Here is a 25,085-nt window from a genome sequence, read left to right as displayed (position 1 = left end):
TTTTTTAAATATTTCTCATATGAGTTTTTAGATTAATGAAAAAAAAAAATACATCATTTATGAATTTTGTTTTGAATCTTTATGGAAAAGAAATATTAACATTGGAAATGAACAGATTTAGGAAAACAAATCTTTAATCATTGAAAGAAATAATGAAAGTAGCACATTCGAATAGCAATAATGAAAAAGCAATAATTTTTTCAAAATACTTAGCCAATATCAAAATTTTTTATCCAATATATTATTTATTAAAAAAAAAAAAAACTAAAGCTAGATTTAGAGACGAAATTCATAATTTTCATAATTGATTTGAGAAAAATCTACATATGATCATTTTCTTGAAATATTAATAACAATTTAGTCTAAATGTATAGGCAAGAATAATAAATGATAATTTAATCATATCTTTCTTTTTATAAGATTAAGAAGTAGAATTACTAATAAATTTCTTATATATAGATTTAAATTGAATATTGACAAATATCTTATTTAATGTCATACGTGATTTATATAGAATAATACAGTGCTATTTTAATCGAATTGCAAATCTAGTTTTTGAACTTTTTACAAATAAATGAATACAATTCCTGACAAAAAATATTCAATCATCTTTAAAATATAATAAAATTAAATTAAACTATTTCACTTTTCTTGAGAAGTTAAATAAAAGTCTAATAAAAGCTTTATTAGATGATATAGAAAAAAATTTTTGAAAAAATTCAATTGATTAGAATCGTGAAGAAAAAATTGCTTTTTATAACTTTTTTATCCGAGACTAATGATATAATGTTGAATAATGGATAATAAAATGTTAAGTTATACATTTTGTAAATTTATCTTAATTATATATATGTTAAAAATTTTATCGAAATCAATAGACGCAAAAATAAGCGATAGACATGAAAATTTATAAATTTTAAAGGATAATCGAATACTTAAAATTGTAGATCATGAAAGTTTCATTTCCTGTTCGCTTGCCCAATTTAAATCTAGTAGATTTTTACTTATAGAATGAAGCAAAATAATATTTATGAAGAAATAAGAAATAATATTTCGAATAAAATTGATTGAGCATAAATCTTATATACTAGTAATATTATATTAATAATATTGTATAATATATAGTAATAGATGGAAATGATACAAATAATGATATAATACTAAAAAGATTAATATTTTAGATCTGATATCAATATTAGATCATGAATTTGAATTGAAATTTTTTTTAAATTTCATTTTTTTTGTTTATTGTCTTTGTTAAGAAATGCAAATATATTATCTCATACTAATAAAATAATCTTAAGTCGATCTTAAAGCACGATCTTAAGTCGAAAAAATTAATGAACGCATATATGCGTCACACAAATAGTTTTTGCCGTATGTATATATGTATCTATAACACTCAAAGAGATAATTAAAGTTTCTGAAATTAAATAATACATACAAGCATCATATACAGTTTTAGATTGTATCAAAGCATATTTATATATAAATTCACTGATTTTTTTATTCCATTTTCTTAGTGTTTGTTTAGTCACATACAAGCTTTTTCGTAACAAACAAATACAATCATCTATCTCCAAATTAGTTCCATATAAATAATCTTCTAAATCATATAGAAATGCAATTTTCACGTAGAATTATATTATTTTTAAATCTATTATAATAGTGATATATTCATCACAACATCAATCTAATAGTGTCATATTTCATGATCGAGGATATTTCTTTGTCATTAATCCTATTTTTCTGTGTTTAGCTTCTTATGAGCTTGGACTATTTTTTTTATAAATTGTGCCATCTGCTTTGTATTTTCTTTTGAAATTTTAGCAATTTGAAATAATTACATTGCTTTTTTTTTTTTTTTTTAACATAGGGAAAATCCTCATAAAATACTTAAGTTTGAGGAAAAGAAGGAAACCGGGATATTGCCGGATTTTTGTCCATTAAAACATTTATAGTGGCTTTCTATTTCAAAGAGCGATAGGAACTCTTGATAAATATCTTCGGTATTTCCCGCATCTTGCCTCATTCTCGAAGGAAGTGAATATTATTGCCCTCTTAAAAAGTTCATTTGGCCATATCGCAATTATAAAGCCTATATTGTACCGCATTGCGGTCACTGAATAAGATGTTATAACATTGTTTAATCTTAGAACTAAAAATCAGATTTTATTTTTTTCAAAAGATTTAAATTCTTCATTAATTACTTCTATCCATTGAATTTTCTGTTTCTTAGACTGTTGCAAACAGCAAGGAATAATTCTGTTATTTCAAAATAAATTTTTGTGATATCGAGCATCTTTTATAAAGTAAATAGATAAGAATATCTATTGAATTGGTTATCGATTTTTTGTTTTCTTCAATAACGATATCGATTCATTCTTATCGATCTTATTATTCATCTGTTCATTTATTTTATTTGTCTCATTATTAATAAACTTAATTATTTTTAAAAATAATTCTCATGCTTTTTTCAAAAGTATAATTAGTCGACAACAAATTTTTCTTTAATTGCAATATATTTTGTTATTGTATGACGCATATATGTTTCATCAATATTTTACCACTTCAATATTGATATCACTTTTATCTTTATATATATACACAATATATTACCAAATAAATCATATATGTGTTTTCTACGTATATTTTCATATTTTTAAATAATTTTTTTCTAAAAGACATTTCCGTATATCCGTATTCCGTAATATCCGAATCAACAGAACCAGAATATTTAATATTTTTATTTTCTTTTTCGTTTTTTTGAGCTACCAAATTTTCCTTTTCTACGTTTCTTTTTTAATGCATAATGAGCCCAATTTCCGGATTTTCTATAAAAATAATATATTATTTCTTTTTATATAAGAATATTTATATCAGAACCATGAGAATCATAAGAATTAAGAGAAGCATAAGAATTAATATAATTTTTTCGAAGTTCTTTTGCATAATAGGCTATTTTTGTTCCTTCATAAGATATTTGCATGTCTCGCATTTTTAACAGCATTTCTTCATTTATTAAATAATCTGTTAATTATTATCTACTTAATAGTTGGTTCCGTGATACAATATGCGAACATTATTGTTGTTAAACTTGATAAAATTTTTGCAATGATCTTGTTCCATATTCATAGTTTTAGTCTTTAGTTGTTGTGTCAGCGAAACTATTTTTGAAATGTGATTTGCGATGGATTCTTTTTTATCCATTTTTGCATTTATAAATTGATCCAAAAATACTTATATCGATTTATCAGCGTATACGCAATCTCGTAGTAGATAGAGTTGTAGACCACAAAATCAGATTACAGTCTGATGTAGAACAGTCTGATAAATGTCTTAATTGATCTAATTTAGAATCTCTCATCAAAAATAACTTGAGCTTCTTGGATCCTTTTGAATCCATGATAGCATTAGCTTCTTATGCTTCACTTTCAGGTCTGGAAATCAAACTATCATATATATTTTCAACTTTTATATTTTATTCTCAACTATGTAAATTTTCATTTGTCGTTTCCACAGTTAGTAGTTTTGTCCATTGAAATAATTAAGATAATATAGTTTTGTTTCTATTTAACAGCTATTTCTATTTTTAATTTTAACAGGCACATTTTCACATTGAATCATAAAATTTTACACAGCAATACACTTCTTACTATTTTTACTATTCTTATCAAATTATTCACAATAATATGATAATAGAAAATATTACATTTATAACCTATTAGAAAATAGAATTGACTAATAATAAAGGATATATAGTAGAAAAGAATATATTTAATAAAGCAAATAAATATGTCATATATATTAAGTTGTGTCAATACTTTGTTCTATATACTATTGTTTTATACTATACTATACTGTTTTGTTTTATATTACTATTCTATATACAAGTTCATTATATCATATTATATGATGATGCAAAAAAACGAAACAAAGATTGTGTCCAATGACATCCAATTTATGCAAATATACAATATATGATCTCATATTCTTGTATATATAAATTCAATATATTGATATAATGAATGAAATATTATGATGTTTGCAAATCAATAAATTTTAAGAAATCAATAATATTATTTCGAGATCGTATTAACTTTATATTATATTCGAGATATATTAACTTCATTTTAACTTAAGCAATATATTAAATAAGAAAAATTAATATAAATATGACTTTAAAATATTTAACTTTTTGCATTTGAAAATTCTCATTAAGAATTCTCACTTAAGAATTGCCATTCGTTTTTACATAATAATTTGAGTGATTTTATTTATCGATGTCTTTGCGTACGGAACATTGTGCTCGGTTCGTACACTCTATTGGATTTTATCGGACAAACAAAAGTTAAGATGAATGTACGTTTCGGAATAAAAACAATGCTAAGAATTATTTTAAGAACATAATGTAATGTTATAACAATAAAATCATATAATGAGTTTAGTGAATTTAAAGATTAATTTGATTTTTCAATGTTTATAGAATAACTTGATAATATTCAAAGTGAAACATTATTATAATAATATAATAACAAGAACATTAGCAGCGAAGATTGGATGAAATAATTATTTCAAAAAAACGAAAAATTAGAATAATAAATAGCGACAGTGAAACTGAGAATAATAGTGAAAATGAAACTCAAGAAAGAATATAGATAAAATATAGATTAAATATTGTAGATTTAGAGATTAAATTCGAAAAATATGGTTTCGTCTTGATGAAAAACTTAGAAAGTCGTTCGTATTTTCAAATGTATTAGACCCGACAGATTTTTTATTACTGAACTTATCAATAATATTATATATAAAAACAAATAATTATGCGAAGAAAAATTTAAAAAACATCAATATGATAAATGACATGATTCGAAAAGAATTACATTTCTGAAATTATTATTAATATACCATTACAACAACAAATATTTAAAAATATTCGAATGAAATTAATCATATTTCTTTTTTTCTTGCCACAATATTATGTGGAGTTTATAACATTATTCAATTTAATATTAAAATCATTAATATACTAAATTATATACTAAATGTAAACTATATGTATTATTAATTTTATTTGCACATAAATTATATACATTCATTCTTAATATTAACACTAATTATAATAAATTTTAATATAAAATATTCTGAATAATAAAGCAAATATATTAAAATTATATATAAATGGTTGATTCTAGATAATATCAAATAATAAATTATAAATATTAAAAATAGAGATAAAATATTATAAATTATAAATTAAATTATTACATATACTTTAAAATCGTTTTGAAATTATTCAATGTTGTTATGTTAATTACTTAAAAGAAATTGATGCTCTGGAAAACAAAAGTTAAAAAGATTTGGTATCAATTATTTTTGCAATATCATTATTAATATATAAATAATGAAGTATTTTTAAAAAAACATCGAAAGTCGCTAGTTAGCCTGACATTATTTTGCTTTTAATTAATTTATGATAAAAGTTGAATAGAACATTCATAAAGTTATTTTCTATATGGACAAACTCTAGACAATGTCTGGTCAATCGTATGGACATTAGATATTGAATATTATATATAAGATATATATGCATAATATTTGATAAATGGCTCATTTATCAATTCTATTTATCTTCTCAAGGATCTCTTTTATTAATATTATATTATTAATATATTAATATTAATATATATCATTAATTTTAATTAATGATATATATGAATAAATATATATGCATAATAGATCGATATATCGATAGAATCGATAGAAAATTTTTAGAAATTTTTGTTAATTAATTTCATAATTATTACTTACTTTTTTGATTATGATTGACACTATAAACAATTTACAAAATTAATAAACCAAAGAATTATTATTAAAATAAAAAAACATCCTTAATTATTAAAGAGCTTAAACACTCTTAAAGATTAAGAAACATGTTCTGAAAAAAATATGATATATATATATATATGTTTAATCAATTATTTGAATATAAAGTACTTTTTTAATTAAGTAATTACTTAAATAAATTATTAATTTAATTAATTAGTTAGTTAGTTAAAAAGTTTTATAAATTATGTTATTAAAAAAATGTAAACAAATTTATACATTTTTATCTAACAAAATATCTATTTTAATGTTATAAAATATCTATTTTAAAATTTATTTTAATAAGAATTTAATTCTTATCTTAAATAACTTTTTCAAAAAGTTCACGTATTCAATGTATATCGTATACTCTTTGCCATTGACAATTTAAAAAAAGTATGTCTTTCAACAGAAAAATTACTAAACATAGTTAATTAAGTTTATATATAAAAAAAATAATACTTATGAAACACGTTCTTTTCTTCATTTTTTAACTCTAAAAAATCATTCTTATTGTGAATTGTGATATTTTTAATGATTTTGTGAAATATATTATTACAATTATTTTTAGTTGTACATTTTTACCGAATATAATTTTAGTTATGATTATATTTTTATCAAATATAAATATTTTCAGTTATAAGATTTTTAACTAATTTAACTAATATATTTTTTCTTGTGTTAAAATATAGTTTATATCTATCAAAAATTGTTATTTTAATTTATTAATAATAATTGATATGTGAAATTTTTTATTATTAGATAAAATAGTAACAATTAAATATTTTAATAAAATTTCCAAAAACAAAAGTTATATTTTCTTGAATAACATAATTACACACATTTATCATTGCATATTTAAACTTATATAACTATTCCAAGAATTCGAATAAAATAAATATTTAAAAAATATTTAAGTTATAATGTTCATAAAATAAGGATGTTTTTATAATAATATATTACAATAATTTCTTTGAATAATTTGTGTCTATAAGATTTGTTGTATCATAAAAGTAAATATTTTTCCTCTTATTTTCTAATAAAATTTTCTTAAAATAAATTTTTGCTGCTCAAAAAATATTTTATATTCATAACTTTATATTTAATATTATGCTAATTATTTATTATTTTATAAATTATTGCTTTTAATTATAATTTATTATTTTTATTAAAATATTTACATTGAAAGTGATATTCTAATTCTCTCAAATTTTAAGATCATAAGAATCTTTATAAACGATTTGGACATTATATTGTAGGTCTTTTTTTTGCAATACTTATTAATGTAATATTATAATTATTTATAAAATAAGAATGTAAATAAGAAAAAGCTTTTAGATGTCTCTTTAATTGTTTTTCAATTATGCAATATTATCTCTTTCGTTCTGAGAATTCCCATCAGAAATTTATATCAGAAATTTATCAGAAATTTATATTTTAATTTATATATATTTATAATTTATATAATATTTCAAAGATTCTATTTGTACATTACATACGAGTAATCGAAAATAAATATTTATTTTTTTGCTGTCTCTAGTAATTATTTGAATAGAATATGATGTAATTTTGACATTAACTTTTTTAGTATTGGCAATGGATGGAAATTCAATAAATGTAGAATGATCTTTTAGATGTTATAGCAAATGGTATATTTTCTTAACAATAAATGGACTGTATTATATGTGCTAGCAGATGGTACATAAGTATTGATTGAGATAGTGAAAATTTGCACGGAATCGCCGACGACTCTTTTTGGTCTCTGTTACATAGCGATGGGCGTAGTCACCACGAACTCAGGTGACTAAACCTGATCATTTCGTCAAAAAGATAGATCCAATTTGTTCCGTGTTGCCGACGGCAGGATTTTTCCGAGTCTATGGACAAGACATCTATGCCTGTTTCCCCTCGCAGAAGCGCATATGTACATTATATGTACATATCTATATGATAATTAAATCTCTAACAATGTTAGTTAGTGAACGTGTCCGTTGATCAGAGTACATTGTATAATTATAAAAAAATCTATTTGTTGTTTACGATGTTTTCACAACGAAATATTAATTAGTGTTAATTAATTTTCTTAATTTTTAATGAAAAATTGTATTTAATGGAAATTCCTTTCATAGTTTAATGGTAAGAATCGCGAATTGGATTACAATATTAAAATTGATATTAAGATGATCAATCTTCTTATTTGTGATACTCCGAAATTTGAGAAAATTCTTCAAATAACTGGTATTCTTCAATAATTCTTTAATAAACTAGTGATCACTATGACACAAAGATTCGATGATAATCAAGAATTAATCAGTATATATTTGTTATAAATTTTCTGGATTACAGGATGATGTTGAATGCCGTTGAATTAGTTGTATGGAATATCCTCGAAATACCATTTGGCATATTGGATTTTCAATAATAAACGTTTATAATTAATAATTATATTATAATATTCTAATAACACTAATGATTGCAATCTTTGAATCATATTATTGTTTTCTGAGTGAATTTATCCGCTTTTGATTTTTATGAGATAAATTCGAGTTTTCTATTGATTAAAAATGCAGATTTTTAACATTTGATGAAGGTAGGCCAATAGATATTTTAATTGACATTATTCATGTCACATCATTCTTTCTCGCATGAATTTTCACATAATTAATTGCAGTAATTTTTTATAATTAATATATCGTAATTATTTATAATTAATATATCGAATATACTTTAAATATAATATCTTTATTTGTTTCGTTATTGGATTTGGTGCAGATAGTTGTATTGCCATCATTTCCAGAAATGCTCTCGAATTGTCTGAATTAATTGAAATCGATTTAAATGATTCATTTTGACACTACTGACGTTGAGATATGTTATTTTGATTATTTAATCTGCAAATAAAAAATATTTGGGAATCAATAAATTGAGATTTTTGAGATCAGATGAAATAGAAAATAATGATCGAGAATTCATATAAACCTTTTCCTTCAATATTGTGAATATTGCACAAAAATAAGTTTCTCCTATTGTCTATAATGAGATATATAAGATGTTAGCGGTTTCTCGCGATCTATAAAAATATGATGGTGAATTGCAATCAATATCTTCATCGATTGCAAAATCATAAATTGATTATTGATTTCTCTAAAAAAATTTGCGGACTCTGTGCACTTCATTTCATATTTATGAAAATTGTTGTTGTTATTCGAGTAAATTTCGCGGTATTGACTATGACGCGAAAGAAATTTATTCAAATAAGTTAAAAAAAACTTCTATGAGATCCATCATTAATTTAAGCTGAATTTCCTTGGTAGCTAGGTAAACAAACACAAAATAGATCTTTATCTTATTGTGTACTTATTCACTTCTTGACGAGAAATAATATGGCATATTCAATGTTAAAAGAAATATGCTATAAAAGAAACTATTCTAGCTTTAAGTAAATTGTATTTTTGAATTCTGTCCGATTATATATATATATATATTTTATAAGCATGCCTCGTATAATGCTCCTAATAGCAAATGATCAATATTGATGATAGTATCATTTTGCAATCGACATGCAATAATTATTCATAGTTACAACGTATAATAAATAATAAAAATTAAATAAGTAATATAATTTAATAATAAAATTTTTTTCTGCAATATAATAAGATGCCGTTAAGCATATTTCCTCTATTAAGCAGTTCCTGCTTGTCTATGATATTTAAACATCATAATATATTTAAACATGCAATTTCTTTTTGTATTCCTATATTTGTAATCATCTTCGCACGAATGTAAACGATTCTAGATATCATAAAATAGTTTTTCGCAAAATCAAAATCAAGCATACTGAAGAAATTTAGATTTGATCAAATCGATAATACTGTAAATTTTTGCGATTGTTAAAATCGAAACTGGTGAACGACTTTGAATATTGCACAAATGGAGTGCCTAAACTGATGTTACTGCTCGAAGAATCATCTACTATCGTAGGACTATATATTCGTTTATATTATGAGTTCTGAGTGAACGAATGGTGATACTTTGATTCTTTGCTGTTAACTGTGATGATTCTATCTGCATTTTGATGTACATGTATCATCGTCGAATTCTATCTGTTCTAGTTTCTATTTCAACTTTATTGCAAGACTGTCGCGATCCTTGATTTTTCTTTCAATCCTTTATTTTTGGGAAAAATGCATAGAAAGGGAATTAAAGGGATCAATGGTCGCGTTGGAGAATAGCCTCGAAGGATGGGCTCTCGTGATTTCGCGTCGCAGCGCGTGAGGATTAGCTTCGTGCTCCCACAGTGGTCTATCGCATGGTGTGCAAATGTGACTCATGAAGTGGCCGTTGCTATGATATCTTTGTTTAAATTTTGTTTAAATTAAAGATCTGGAAAACCATGCCCGCTCATAAATTATTATCAGACTATTGATACTTGAATTATTGTAAACATAGGCCAGATTACCCATTTCACAAATCTTTGACAGCGATTTTTATTGATTTAATTCAGGCGATAAAATTTTAAGCAATACACGATTATCCGTATATAAATTAATGTATACAATTTGAATGTTTGTTGAAGGTGACGAATTCTATCTTGTTAATGTAAATTGAAGTTCGGTAAGCCTAATGGTATTGGATTGATGGTGCGATATCCCAATAACCATTTCATCAAAGACGTGAATCTTGTAAAGCAAATAGTTGAATTCCTTGCAACAAGAGATTAATAGGTTTTTTTCGGAGCAGACATACTCATTTGTAAAGCCTTTTATATTTTCAATGCATGATTAGCATGAATATTTTTCATCGATTATCCATGTGAACATAATTATGTTAATCCAACAGGCCTCAATCGCGAAATAATATGCTGACTATATTTTATTAATTTTGTCAAGAATAATAATTATATAACTTCAAATGCCCAGACTAATAATCTTAATTACAATATGCGATTTTATATATAATAAGCAGGTCATTATGTCTTTTAAGCCAATATATATATATTTATATATGCACCATAAGTCCATCAAAAGCATCGTAAAATCCATTACTTTCATCATACTTCCATCGATAATATATTGTAAAGATTTTAAATCCGATTGATGTTTTTCAAACTCATTATAAATATTGAGATATCGATTCGTTTCACGAAAGCACCAAAATGTTTGAATTGATGATTTGATGAATTTTGAATGAATTTTATTGATGAAATTTATTGAACTGAAAAAAAGAACTGAAAATCTGTTTATTTTGAAATAATGATTTGTTTTGTAACTCGCGAAATAAGTGGATTATTTATATTCAGCTGCTTTATAGCCGATTTCCAGCGCAAATCGACTATCTAAGAATCCTTATCGATTTAAGATATTATGATTATGGATCCGCTTGCTTGAAGATTTTAAACAATTGACGATTTGTTAAATGCCCATTTCCGTAACTATAGATCATAGAAAAGCATCTATTTATTTTTTTCTCTAATTGCGATTGCTTTTTCCATGCTTGTTAAAAAATCATGAATATAAATATTGCATAATATGCATTTCGCGGTTGGATGTATCATATTATTATCTAGATCTATAATCTTTTTTCGGTGGATGCAATTCTTGACAAGAAATTACAGTAATATTCCGACAATAAAATATATACATTCATAAAGAATGGAAATACCATTGTAATGGGAGAAAGAAAAATGGGAAAAAGAAAAGTTATTTGTAATGAAAAAGTCATTACAGACAAGGCAAATATGGCAGTGCACAATTCTCTTTTCGCTTGGCATAAACGAATGGCTCATTATAAATGTAGATCAGATAAAGAAAATTCTAAGATCCGAGAACATCATTTTTAAGGAGTTTTGAATTACGAAGATTACATCCTAGACAAAATGCACAGACTGTTATTTCTAAGTGATACAAAATCTGAACGTATTGGAAAACTCCACGCAGATTTTTCAGATCCAATGCAAGAAAATTTGCTTTGAGCTCGGAGGAGCTCAATATTTCTTAATGATGAAAAATGATTACAGTTACTGGAGAAGCTTATATTTTATCAAAAACAAATCAGAAACATCACGATGTCTAGAAGATTTCTTTAAGAAAACTAATAAGCATTTAAAAAAAGGAATCAAAATTTTCAAATCGGATAACAATGAGTTGAGTTCGCCAATAAAGAAAGGAACTAACACGTCGATATGGCATTATGCATCAGAAAATAGTATCATTTCATCCGGAACAAAACGGTTCCATCGAACGGGAAAACAGAACCATAGTTGATTTAGCGAAAACGTCGTTGTACGCAGGAAAACTGCTAATCAAAATGTGGGTCGAAGTAGTTAATTACACCGTTTATATTTTAAATAGAATCGGAACCAGGGGGAAAGGAGTAACACTCATTGAGTTGTGGTTCAAAAAGAGATCGAACATCTCGAGCTTCAGAATTTTCGGGGAAGAAGTATACTTTCATTTCCCTAAAGAGAAGAGACGAAAATAGGACAAAAGACATTTTCGTCGGTATGATAAAAATATAAAAAGATTCCGGATCTGACTTCCTGAGAAAGGACAAGTTAAAATACGTAAGATTCACGAATCAGCATTACGAAATTAATTCAAATGAAGAATGGAAATCAGAGTCAAATATCATATAATCTTTGAATGTCAGAAAAACGACACAACAAAAATAAATGTCGAATCGAAAACTATTATTCAATTGGAAAACAATGAACAAATGAATTCAGGTGAAGAATCAAACAATTCAAGAAAATAAAAATCAATATGAACAAGATCGACATTTGAGAGACAAAAATAAAATATGAGCCGACCAGACAAACTCACGTACAGAAACATTGTAATCACAGAACATCATGAACCGGAAAACTATGATGACGTAATCACATGTAGCAATGCAATCAGATGAAAAGAAACCAATTCTTTGGAAATCGATTCTTTGAGAAAAACTCAAATATCGATATAGTAAATCCGCCATCAAATCATCAAGTCATAAATAATGCATGGACTTACAAACTGAAAATGAATAACAATGAAAACATACAACTCGTTTAAAACTCGTTGCTAAAGGTTTCAAACAAGCTGCCGGAGTTGACTATCATGAAACGTTTAGTCCTGTAGTTAAATTCGATTCAATAAGGACTATCCTATATATCACAGCTTCGAAAATGTACTTATAACAATTTGATGTCAAGACGGCTTTTCTTCACGGAAAACTCGACTAAAGGTCATTTACATGCAGCAATCGAAGGATGGAATACGAGAATGGAATCGATTGTGTTTGCAAGTTGAATCGTAGTTTATGATCTAAAACAAGCATCAAGCATGTTGGAATCATCGTTTTCAGCGGTGCTGAAGAAGCATAGTATCTAGCGTAGACTATTGCGTATTTACAAATGAAAACAATCAGGACCGATTGATTCTAGCGATCCATTATGATGATGGATTAAACGTAACGAACTAATCATCCATAAAAAAAATTGTTAAGTGAACTCCGTAAGGAATTTAAAATGAACATCCAATGAGATATATATCTCATTGGATTACAGATTGAGCGACTTCATATTTTTGCATCAACAGGCTTATACCAAGAAAATTTTGCAACGATTTCGGATGGAAAATGCTAACACAGTAGCAATTCCAACAGATCAAAACCATCAACTGTGCGTGGAGGCGCATAAAAGTGGACAAGGAAAACAGGAAAAATCAGAATTCCCGTATTGACAAGCGGTAGGAAGTTAATGTACTTGTCAGTATATTAAACTAGATATTACATTTGCAATGAACAAAGTCAATATTTGGAAAAACTGAGCAAAATTCACTGGAATGCAGTATAGAGAATTTTCAAATATCTAAAGAGAACAACAAAATATGATATTCATTTCTCAATCGAACAGAATAATCACATTAAAGTATTCAGCGACGCAGATTACGCTGGAGATACTGAAACCAGGAAGTCTACTACTAGTTTTGTATTAAAACTAGATGAATCTGCAATTGCTTAGAGGTTAACATGACAACGAACAGTAACTTTATCAACTACTGAAGTCGAGTATATAGCAGCAAATCAAACTGTGAAAGAAATCATATGGATGAAAAGTTTGATCAATGATCTAACTATGTTCAAGAATCTCAAAACGATTTTTTATTTAGATAATTTGAGCGCGATTATGCTTATTAAAAATTCAGAATTTCATCGAAGAAATAAGTATATTGACGTACATTATCATTTCATATGAGACAAATTCAACGAGAAAGAGTTTTTGTTGCAACATATATCGGAAAATTAGCAGGCAAAGTAACAAAATTTTTGAGAAGAACAATAGTTGAAGTACAAAGAAATCGATTGAATATCAACAGTATCGAAAATATAGTGGTATATAAAATTATGACATGCAAACATAATAAATATACACACATTAAATAAATTTCAGTTCACTTTTAGTGAATGTTATAGAATTTAAAGTTCATTGAAATTTCATTTGTGGTTTTATTATTGAATGTTGCCAGCAATCACTATTTCATAGTTAGTATCTATTTGTTTTTCTTCGATACACATACTTGAAATGGTTTGTAAACAGATACGCACAATTATGTATAATTAATACATATATTCATTCAGCTATATCCGTACATTTTATTTATTGTTTATTGACTGCCCAGTCAATAGATACACAAAATTTGATTTACAAAAATATCAGTATTATTAAGTCATAATTAATAATTGAAGATGAAGTTAATGGAAGCTAAATAACAAATAGAAATAGAAATATTTCTATTGCTTCATTTAACGCAAATTTTAATTATAATTAAATAAAATAAATGATGACTAAATATGTTAATATTAATATTACTAAATATCTTAAAATTTTTTAAATGTTTTAACCAATATTTTTGCATACTATCTTGTGTATTTGTTTTGGATTAATTCTTCAAAAATATTACACAAATATGTTATTATTTATTTATTTATAAAGGATTTTAAAGATAGGTGATGAAAATTTTATAAAAAAAATAATGCATTTATCGCAATATTATATCAAAGTTTTTTTTATATCAAAGTATATTTTTTTATATCAAAAGTAAGTGCAGCGTTAAAAGATATTTTATTAAACATTGTTTTGTACAATGTTTACAAAATCAGCTCGAAATAATACGAACGATGCTAGTTTATGACATTTCTCCATTCTGCGTTTTTCTTTTTCATTTTTCTGATATAATTTTTATAATTCTTTTGTAACAATGAGTAGTTATGAAAATGAATTATTTTTTTTCAAAGAATAGTATATAATATACTGTAAGATAGATCTAGATTTGTATATTTGTAATGTATATATATATATATATATGTACATATATATACATGGTATAAATACATAATAATATAAAATGATTTTATTTGTTAATGAAAATTCCAAAAAAATAAATATACTTACATACTATAAAAAAATATTAATTTATGAATTAATACATTTTTTATTTGAAATAAAGAAAACAAAATATGTAATTTTCAATATTTTAGTTATTAAATTCTTGTTTTCTAACTTTCAATCTTGTTTTCGTCAATGTTGGATATAATTTTCTTTTTTGTTAGAATTTATATATATATTTTTTTTATTTATTGATATAATTGATTTTATGGTTCATTAAAAACTTTTAATTTTTTTAATTATTATCTTTACATTATTTAATATTTTTTAAGTTTATATATATTAATTCATAATTTTTTTAGTTAATTTTTTAGTTAATTTTTTTATGCTCATAAAAATATAAATATAATATTTACATTATATATCTACAATTTAAAAATAAATATGAAATTGATATTGAATTATATAAATTATATAAATTAATTATGACATATCAAATCATGGAAATTTAACTTAATAACAATTATTTTTTGCAAAAAATATAAGATATTATTAATTAAGTTATAAAGAAAAGTTATTCAAAATAATATTATGATTGATGATGTATATTAATGTCAAAGTGATTAAACTTACTTCTTCCGTAAAATACATAATTAAAAATTTATTTTTAGAATAAAAAAAGAAAATAAAATTACAATTATTAAATTAAAAAAAAATCACAATTATTGGCTGGAAAAAAATATTGATTATAAATATATACACAAAAATCACATAAAATTCTTATTTTACTACGTTTTAATATTACTTTATTAATGTTTCATTTGTTTTCTTTTTTGCTAACATATGATATATCTTGAAACTTGAATAAGAGAAATTTTTTCAAATATTCATTAATAATCAATTGTACGATTATTCATCAGTTTTAAAATCAATAGAATAAATGACCATAAAATACGAAAATGCCATACGTAGTATCTGAAATAACCCAATTTCGGTAAACAGATACACATAATAAGATTAAATATTATTTCAATCATTTTTATTACCGTTACGTATACATTATAAGATGCAATCATGGAACCCAATAATACGAAATTAAGATTTTTCAAATTGTTCTGCATGATGAACAGTAATAATTTTTGTTCTATTACTGGGAGCTTGTATCATTTTGTGTTGTATCTAAAATTAATTCATTACTAAAATGAATGATTAAGAAATTATTAATATACGATTATTAAAATTTTTCTTCAATTGATGAATTAAAGATACTCACGCATCTATAAAAATATTAGAACTGTGATTATCTTTTGTGCAAAATGATTAGGAATAAATCCATAAATAGTAATGCAAATTACGAAGAATAGAGATGAAATTAATTCATTTGTATCATTGAATATTATTGATTTGGTAAGCTTAAAGACAGAAAATAATTATTATCAATTGTGACTAATCACTTGTATCGTTGATACTTATTTCATACATGGAAATACGAAATTCAATCAAACCAAATAACATTAAAAAATTATAGAATATTATTATCTTTTCTTGAATTCAGTTGATGTAACTTTAACAAAAAAAAAAAAAAAACAATTTCATTAATTGTACGAAATATTAATCTTTGAAGGTTTTAATGAAAATAATTACAAAAGAAAATAAGTGAAAAATTTAATATTATTAAAAATTTAATATAAAAAAGTATTATTATGCTCTAGAAAACTTGTTTATGATTATCAGTTAATAATGGGATACTAACTTTTTGATTTTTACGTGTAAATACACGATTGACATCACTTTTTTGCGAATTATTATATTTCTTTCTGTAAAAGATACTCTTGGTATGTTTGCAACAAATGTATGACTTATACGGAAGCTGTAAAAAAACTAAGAGAAATTATATGTACAATAAATAAATAAAATAATTGAAATTAAACAAATATTATATAATACCGGAAAATATGAAATAATGTTTAATGATTAATATGTATTTCAATCGAATGACAAATTTAAAACAATTCAATGCTTAGTAAAAAATGTTAATCCATAAATATTAATAATAACTATTAAATTATTCAATTATCACATTATTCAATTTATATATTATTTTAACTATTTTAATATAAACATATATTATTATAATTAATATAAAATAAAAATAATAATATTTGTGTCGTTTAAAATAAATAATTCATTTTTTAATTTAGTAAGATTTATATTGTTTAATTTTTTTACCTAATAATCTTTAACAATCCACAAAGATGTTGCATTATAGCTATAGATAATGTTTCAGTAGCTATAATTCCTAATCCTCCGAAATTGATAATAAGGTTCAAATGCATACCAAAAACATAGAAAAATTTTTGTTGATCGACGAAATAGTCAATTACGATTGGAACTGTTTGCGAGCGAGTGTGATTTAAAGGAATCAAAATATCTAGGATATCGTTACCAAATACACTCAAGAAGAATATCAATTGTAGTGGTACAAAAATGACTGTAATAATATTACGCGTTAACCAGTTGTTATATTTAAAAATATCTACAATAAAATACAAAAATCATAAACAATGTTATAAAAAAAATCTTATATATATAAAAATATTAAATAAAAAAGTATTATGTCACTTTTCATGCAATTTGGTGAAAATATAAATAAAACTATCAATTAATTATTATAAAAATAATTATAAAAATAATTATAAAAATAAATAGTACTTTTTCATAATAACATTAGATAAAAAAATAAGATAATTGTTGTTGTTAGATAAACAACAATGATGTCTATGAGAATACGTTTTATAAATGAATGTATAATATGTTGCTAATATGTTGACTATGTTGCAAACGTTCGATCAATTCTTCATAATTATTACTAGGCGTGCAATCGATACAAATCTACAGATAATTAGTATTTGATTATTCCGTTTTGAACGATAATTTCTTGTTTGATTCAATCGATATAATATGTGTTCGTATAATTTAACCGAAATAAAAAATATTTTATATTTTAATATTTACGATATAATAAGAATTTGAATGATACGATAATTTGAATAACACAACAGTTTTCTTTTTTCAATTATATGAAATTATGAAATAATCGTAGAAAAAATGAAATATTTTCGCTTACTAGCGAAACATATTGTTATTCCTTTTGTGGTTTTAGAGTATTCATGAATGATTCGGAGTTCTTCTATATTCTTTAATGAGTTCCAATTTTTTTTAATTTCATCTAAAAAAACTTTTATCTATATTTGCGAAAAATAGAATCTTAAGATAAAATAAAAAGTTCAAATGAAAATTCAATAAAATAATTCAAAATTTTGACAACAATATAATAAGTAATTCATTTGTTTTTTCTATACTTACATCTTTAATATGAAATAAAAAACTGAAATACTTCATAATGCAAATACATGTACACAAGGTATAGAATAATGAAGTCAATGTTAGACGCATGTCAGTGTTAGACCCATTTTTAACGTTAAGAATGACATTGTCTAAAATTAAAGTAGAATTTTTTTTTCTCGAAAAAATTAAATTAGTATTTTAATTTAAATAAAATGTAGTTAATTTACAATTACATAATTATTAATAATTGTAACACTTAAGGAAAATACCTGTATAAATATCGCAGTGCTCAAAAGTAAAAAGATGAAAATATTTAACAATTTCGAATATATTGTTCTTTCGAACGGCCAAAGACCAACGCAGATCATAAGAATTCGATTAATATATATATATATATAAATTATAATATTGACTACTTTCGAAGTCCATTTTTTCATGAAATTTGAACAGCAGCTACACAACTGAACACTATTTCTATAATTTTTTCTATTCTTGAATATTTTTTATATGACCGACTGTTATGAAAATCAAAAAATAATAATATTAATATATCGCGTGACAAGTGATGGACGGCTATAGTTTAATTATGAAAGTAAGGGTCTATTATTGGTAATATCAGAATTGCAAGGGTTTAAGTTACAATCTATAGAATTTATTTCAATTCTAAGACAATAATTTTTAATTCTGAGGAAAATAAGAATTTTTTTCTTATGTTTCTTTGTTAGTTCTATAATTATCGAATATTAATATATGTAGATATATATTCGTTTCTCAATATAAAATGGGAAGAAAAATATAAGAAATATTTTAGATTTTATTTGCTTTGTGTATTTTAGATTGAAACGTATTATGTGTATCAATTGTTTTATAGTTAGATATTCAGACAGAAGATAATATTGATAGTAAGTTTTAAACGATTTAATATTAGATTTAATATTATTTTTAAGATATTGTAATATTTTGTGTTTGTATATTTTTTGTAAATGTTCTTAGAATTATTATTCATTTCTAGTTTATTATTTTATTGAAATTGTTAATATATGTTAAATGTTATTATAATATATGTTAATATATGTATAATTAATTTTACTATAATTACAATTGTAATATAAAAAAGTAAGGATAAGGTATAATTCTTTTAAATTTATAATACAGTATAAACAATACAATATACTAATATACTTCTAAAAATATTTTTAATTTCCTAGAAATTTATCGTTGTCTGGATTAAACGGTAAAATTTTTACTTGATTATTTTTATTTATTTTTAGTTTATATTCATCTTTTTTTATGATTTTCTAAAAAAAATTGATCATTATTTAAATTTTGATGATATTATGAAAAAGGATTGATCTTTTTTTCATGAAAATTGTTGTGATGAAAATTTTGCATAATGGTATTTAATTGATTTATTCTTTCTAAGTCGTCATTGAATTAGCTATTTATAAATTCGGAATAATTAAAGAAGAAAGTTGGAATTTGCTTGTGATATTTGAAGAATTGGAACACAATTCTCCACAGATATATTTTAAAAATAGAAAAAATAAATTCCATTTATATTTTTGTATCGTTTAATTGATGTGGGAATACTTAAACACTTAAACACTTAGTGAATTTGTGAATTATAGTTTAGTATATTAGTTTAGGAATTTGATCATTCACGTCTGTATATTTCGATAATAGAATATAATATATTATCATATTATATTATCATATAATATATAACAGAATATATGTATGTGAATTTTTTTTATATATTTTGATATTTAAAATCTACCATTCAAAGATATCTCACATTTTTATAAATGTGATATTTACATATTGAAATTTATATATATTATATATATTATATAAATTGAAATCTTTATTTAAATACCTTGAAACAAAGAATAGGCATCGAAAGATGTTAAAATTTTATATCGAAAATCGTGAAAAATAATTTTCATCATCTTTAATTAATTATAATTCATAGATTATAATAATAAATTTTAATAAAATTTTTAGCATGGATAACTGATATCAATCTATAAACTATATTTTTTTAAAATTTTCATTAAAAGTGTCAAGAAAAGTTGTCAAAAATTAAAAAATTGTCAAAAATGATCTTATTATTTTCTTTGCAATTCTAACTAATTTTTTTTATATCTATTAAAATAATTTTTTCAATTTCTCAAAATAGCTTATTATAGACATTGTATGTAATATTAATTATTATTTTTATAATATTATGTAATTTTAGAAAAGTTATCACGTTTTAAATAAGTCAATTTTTGATTATTTATTAGATTTTTGGAATTATATTTTACATTTATTTCTTATAAAAATATGCATTGTATAAACATTAGTGATCTAAGCATAATTCTTAATAATAATAATATAGCGGAATAATAATCGCTATTCAAATCTATATTTTATATTCAAATTTAATTATTATTCTATATTTATATAAAATATCATCATATCATAAAATAAACATTTAGATAATAGTGTTATAAACATTTTTCATAAGTAAAGATGCAAAGAATTTAAAATAGAAGACATTTAGTCTGTTAATCCATCTATTAGTGTAATTTTTAAGAAAATATTATATTATATATGTTATAATATATAATATATATATTATAATTTCGTAAAAAAGAATCATACTATTGAGTTTATTCGAATGCTTGAAGCTTTTTTTTTCACTATCATTTTTCAGATATATTTTTATTTTAATTAACAAACCTTCAAGAAAAGGCACAAAAATGAAAAAAACAAATTATATTTTTAAGTACAGTACGAATGATTTTTAATATATATATATATTCTCTTGAGTGTCATGAATTAATGTATAATCAACAGCAAAGAATTTTTTAACATAGAATTATTTATCACATGATACAAATATTAAAGATAAATATTACAATGCTAGTTAATAAGTATGCCATAATTCTAGCAAAAAGGAATAAGAATATTAAGTGATTAAAAAGATATAAATAATATTAAAAGCAAGATAATTATATTAAAAATTATATTTTACATACCGAAACTGTTCGGTTTTTTAATATCGATCAAAAGAATTACAAAAAATGGATTTAAAATACAATTCGAAAGAAAAAAATATTATATATTTACATACATCATATATCAATCATATCAATTATTGTATATGTGATATATTTACAATATTATTTATTTACATTTATTTACATTTATCACATATACAATCCAAAAATGTTAGAATGTCCGTAAACTGAAGATTCTTGAGGTAATTTTAAGCAACATTTTCCTTTGCAAAATCTTTCGTTACGACTTTATTACTATTTTTCCCTTTTTATATCTTATTTATTATAACAAAAAAGTTACTAATAAAACAAATAAAGAAAATAAATTCTTTATTATCTAATAAATATTAAGCAATAAATATTAAACAATAAAATATAATAGAATAAAATATATTAATATTAAAATGATTTTAATAAAAGATATGAAAAAGAAAGCATCGAATTCATACGTCAAGACATTTTCGTCAACAAATTTATCGTTCTAAAATTTTTCGCATGAAAATTTCTTCTCCTTCTTTTATATTTTTTTATCTATACACACATGTATTTATACATCGAATCATAATAATATTCTTTCAATATTTTATTATAATTATATTTTATTGTATGAAATAATTTTCTAATTAATTTTTTATAATAATTTTTTGTTGTTTCCTATAAAAGTTATTTACAATTACTTTTAGTTATTTTTTAATATGTTTAGAATTGATTTTTAATATATTTACAATTACAGTTAATTATAATAAATTTATTTTTAAATTTTTTATAAACATTCACGTGATGCTTTTGTTTAGAATTGTCATGTATTGAATAAATATTAAGAAATAAAGTTTATAAAATGTTATGTTAAAACTGAAATAATTTTGATAAAAAAAAGTTTAAAGTAAAATAAATATAATAAAAATAAGTGAAATAAAAATAAATAAAATAAAAAAAATAGGATCGAATTAATGTCATCAAGATATTTTTTTAACAAATTTATCACATATTTTCATACATTATCTTATATTTAACAGAAACAAAAGATTATTTTATAAAAAAAATAGCGTCAATATAAATTTAAAACGCAAAAAAGAAATATCATTAAGTATCGTTATAATTTATAATATAATATAATTTATAATAAGTTTTAAATAAATCATAATTTTTAATAATAGTATATAATAAGAAAGTATGAAAATAGTTTTAGTTAGTTCTATTTTGTGCTTTATTGTTAATATAAATATTTTTTATTATGTATTTGTTTGAAGAAATGACCGACATCTTCTAATATAGAAGAAACAGTGCTTTCGAATGTAGAAGAAAATCCTAATTCTAATACGAGAAAAATAGAAAAACACGAAGAGAAGGAATTCATCATATTTTTGTATGGGAAATATTAAAGGAAACTGGATTACATTATTATCAAAAAGTGCAAGAGTTAATTCTGACAGATTATTTACAAAAATCTATTTTAGAAATATAAAATGTAATGAAGATACAAGATTTTTATTAAGCAAATATTATTTATGTACGAGTCACATTCACAAGGGATGGGATATTTAATATATATATAATATACCCATAAGAAAATCCTCATTCTATAATACATTCTATAATACACAAAAATTTTCAAAAGCAATTTTTTTAAACATATGGCTGGATATATTAGATAATAAATTGATAGGACTATATTTCTTGCCGCCATAATTGGAGAAACATATGCAACATTTCTGAAAAAAGTATTAATGCTTCTTCTTAAATAAATTTAAGTCTAATATAAAATTTATAGTTTATGCACGATGCACTGGCCTATTTTAGTAACGTGAGGAGGATTTTAATTGAAAAGTTTAATAACAGATGAATCAATCGTAAAGGATCAATAAATGGCCATTGAGGTCTCCAGATTTAAATTCTTTAGATTTTTATATCTAGAGTTATTTGAAAAATATAATATATAATAAAATATATATTTAATATATATAAAAAAGAAATTGGAAATAAAAATATTGTGAAAAAAATAATAATTAACAAGTGTGAAAATTAATATAAAATATAATAAATATATAAATTATATAAAAAATAACTCGAAATTAATAAAAAAAATCAAAAAATTTTATGAAAAGAATATTATTATCTGTATTGAAAAAGTTTATTATCCAAGTAAACTAAAAAACTTTTACCAATTTGACGAATTATAAACAAATCGCTTATTACATCGGTAATTTTATATTTTATATCGGTAATATATATATATATATTCTGAATATATATATTCAGAAAAAAATAAAATATGGAATAAAATTATATAATATGAATTATATATATGTATTTCAAATAGATTAATTTTGAATATTATTTATTCTAATATTATTATTAGAATACTATTGTTATGGAATAAATGATATCAATATCATAATTTTTGAATTATTAAAATATTATTTAGAAAGAAGACATATCATATATGTATATATTATACATGTAAATAATTTTTATAGTAGTATTCGATTAATCTTCATTTTTTATACAAAAAAAAACAAAATACAGTTTGTAGAAATATTAATATTATTATTATAATATTTAATAATAATTAAAAATTATAAGAACAATATAAATTGTAATTGAAATAAAATTGAAATGAGGAAAATCTATTTTTAGAAAAAAAAATATTTAATATAGAAATGAAAGATAAATGAAATATTTTAACAATTTTCATAAAACATTCATATAGTTATCATAAAGTTTTTACAAAAACATTAATAAAATTGGTAGTAATTATAGATTATAACAATAATATATTCAATATTAATATTATACAGGTGACCAAATAATTTCATATTATATATTATAAAAATTGATATAATTGTATTTGAAAATTTTTTGTTCATTTATTTGTTGATATCATAATATGAAGAAATTGCTGATATAATAAATATAGTTTTATATAATATAATTATAAAATTATTAAATGTTAATAGAAATATATTTTTATATATCATATATATTTTATAAAATATTACTTAAAATTACTTCAGGAATCTTCAATTAATGAATGTTCTCACATTTTTAGGATATCCTAATGATACATATAATATAATATAAATTGACATTTTGAAAAAGTAAATAAAAAATTAAGATACTGCATTAATGCTAAAAAAAAAAAAATAGAGAAAAGTTATCTAATACAATGAAATTTATAAATTAAAAAATAATAAATCAGTAGATTTATGGATAGATAAATGTTTTAAGCATAAAAATATTATATACATTTTTAAATTTTCTTTTTTACCTTTTCATTATTTGAACCTAATTCATTTTCTTTATTCTAATGCATACTATATGTATAACGTATAATTTATAGTAAAAAATAATACAATCCAGTGCACACCATAAAAATTATCATTAATTGTTTATTGTTTGATAATTCATATGCAAACATAAATACAATATTCATTTTATATTTTATTGTAGCTATTCTTTATTTA

General features: G+C 22.4%; 1 pseudogene; it reads right to left on the bottom strand.

Annotated features, from left to right (window-relative positions):
• Positions 1-16,138: 16,138 nt before the first annotated feature.
• On the bottom strand, positions 16,139-18,685 carry LOC122714127 (annotated as a pseudogene).
• Between the last annotated feature and the right edge of the window lie 6,400 nt (positions 18,686-25,085).

This window comes from Apis laboriosa, unplaced genomic scaffold (genome assembly GCF_014066325.1).
Source record: "Apis laboriosa isolate Shangri-la unplaced genomic scaffold, ASM1406632v1 scaffold281_cov141, whole genome shotgun sequence".
NCBI lineage: Eukaryota > Metazoa > Arthropoda > Insecta > Hymenoptera > Apidae > Apis > Apis laboriosa.
This window is presented reverse-complemented; position numbering and strand designations above follow the sequence as displayed.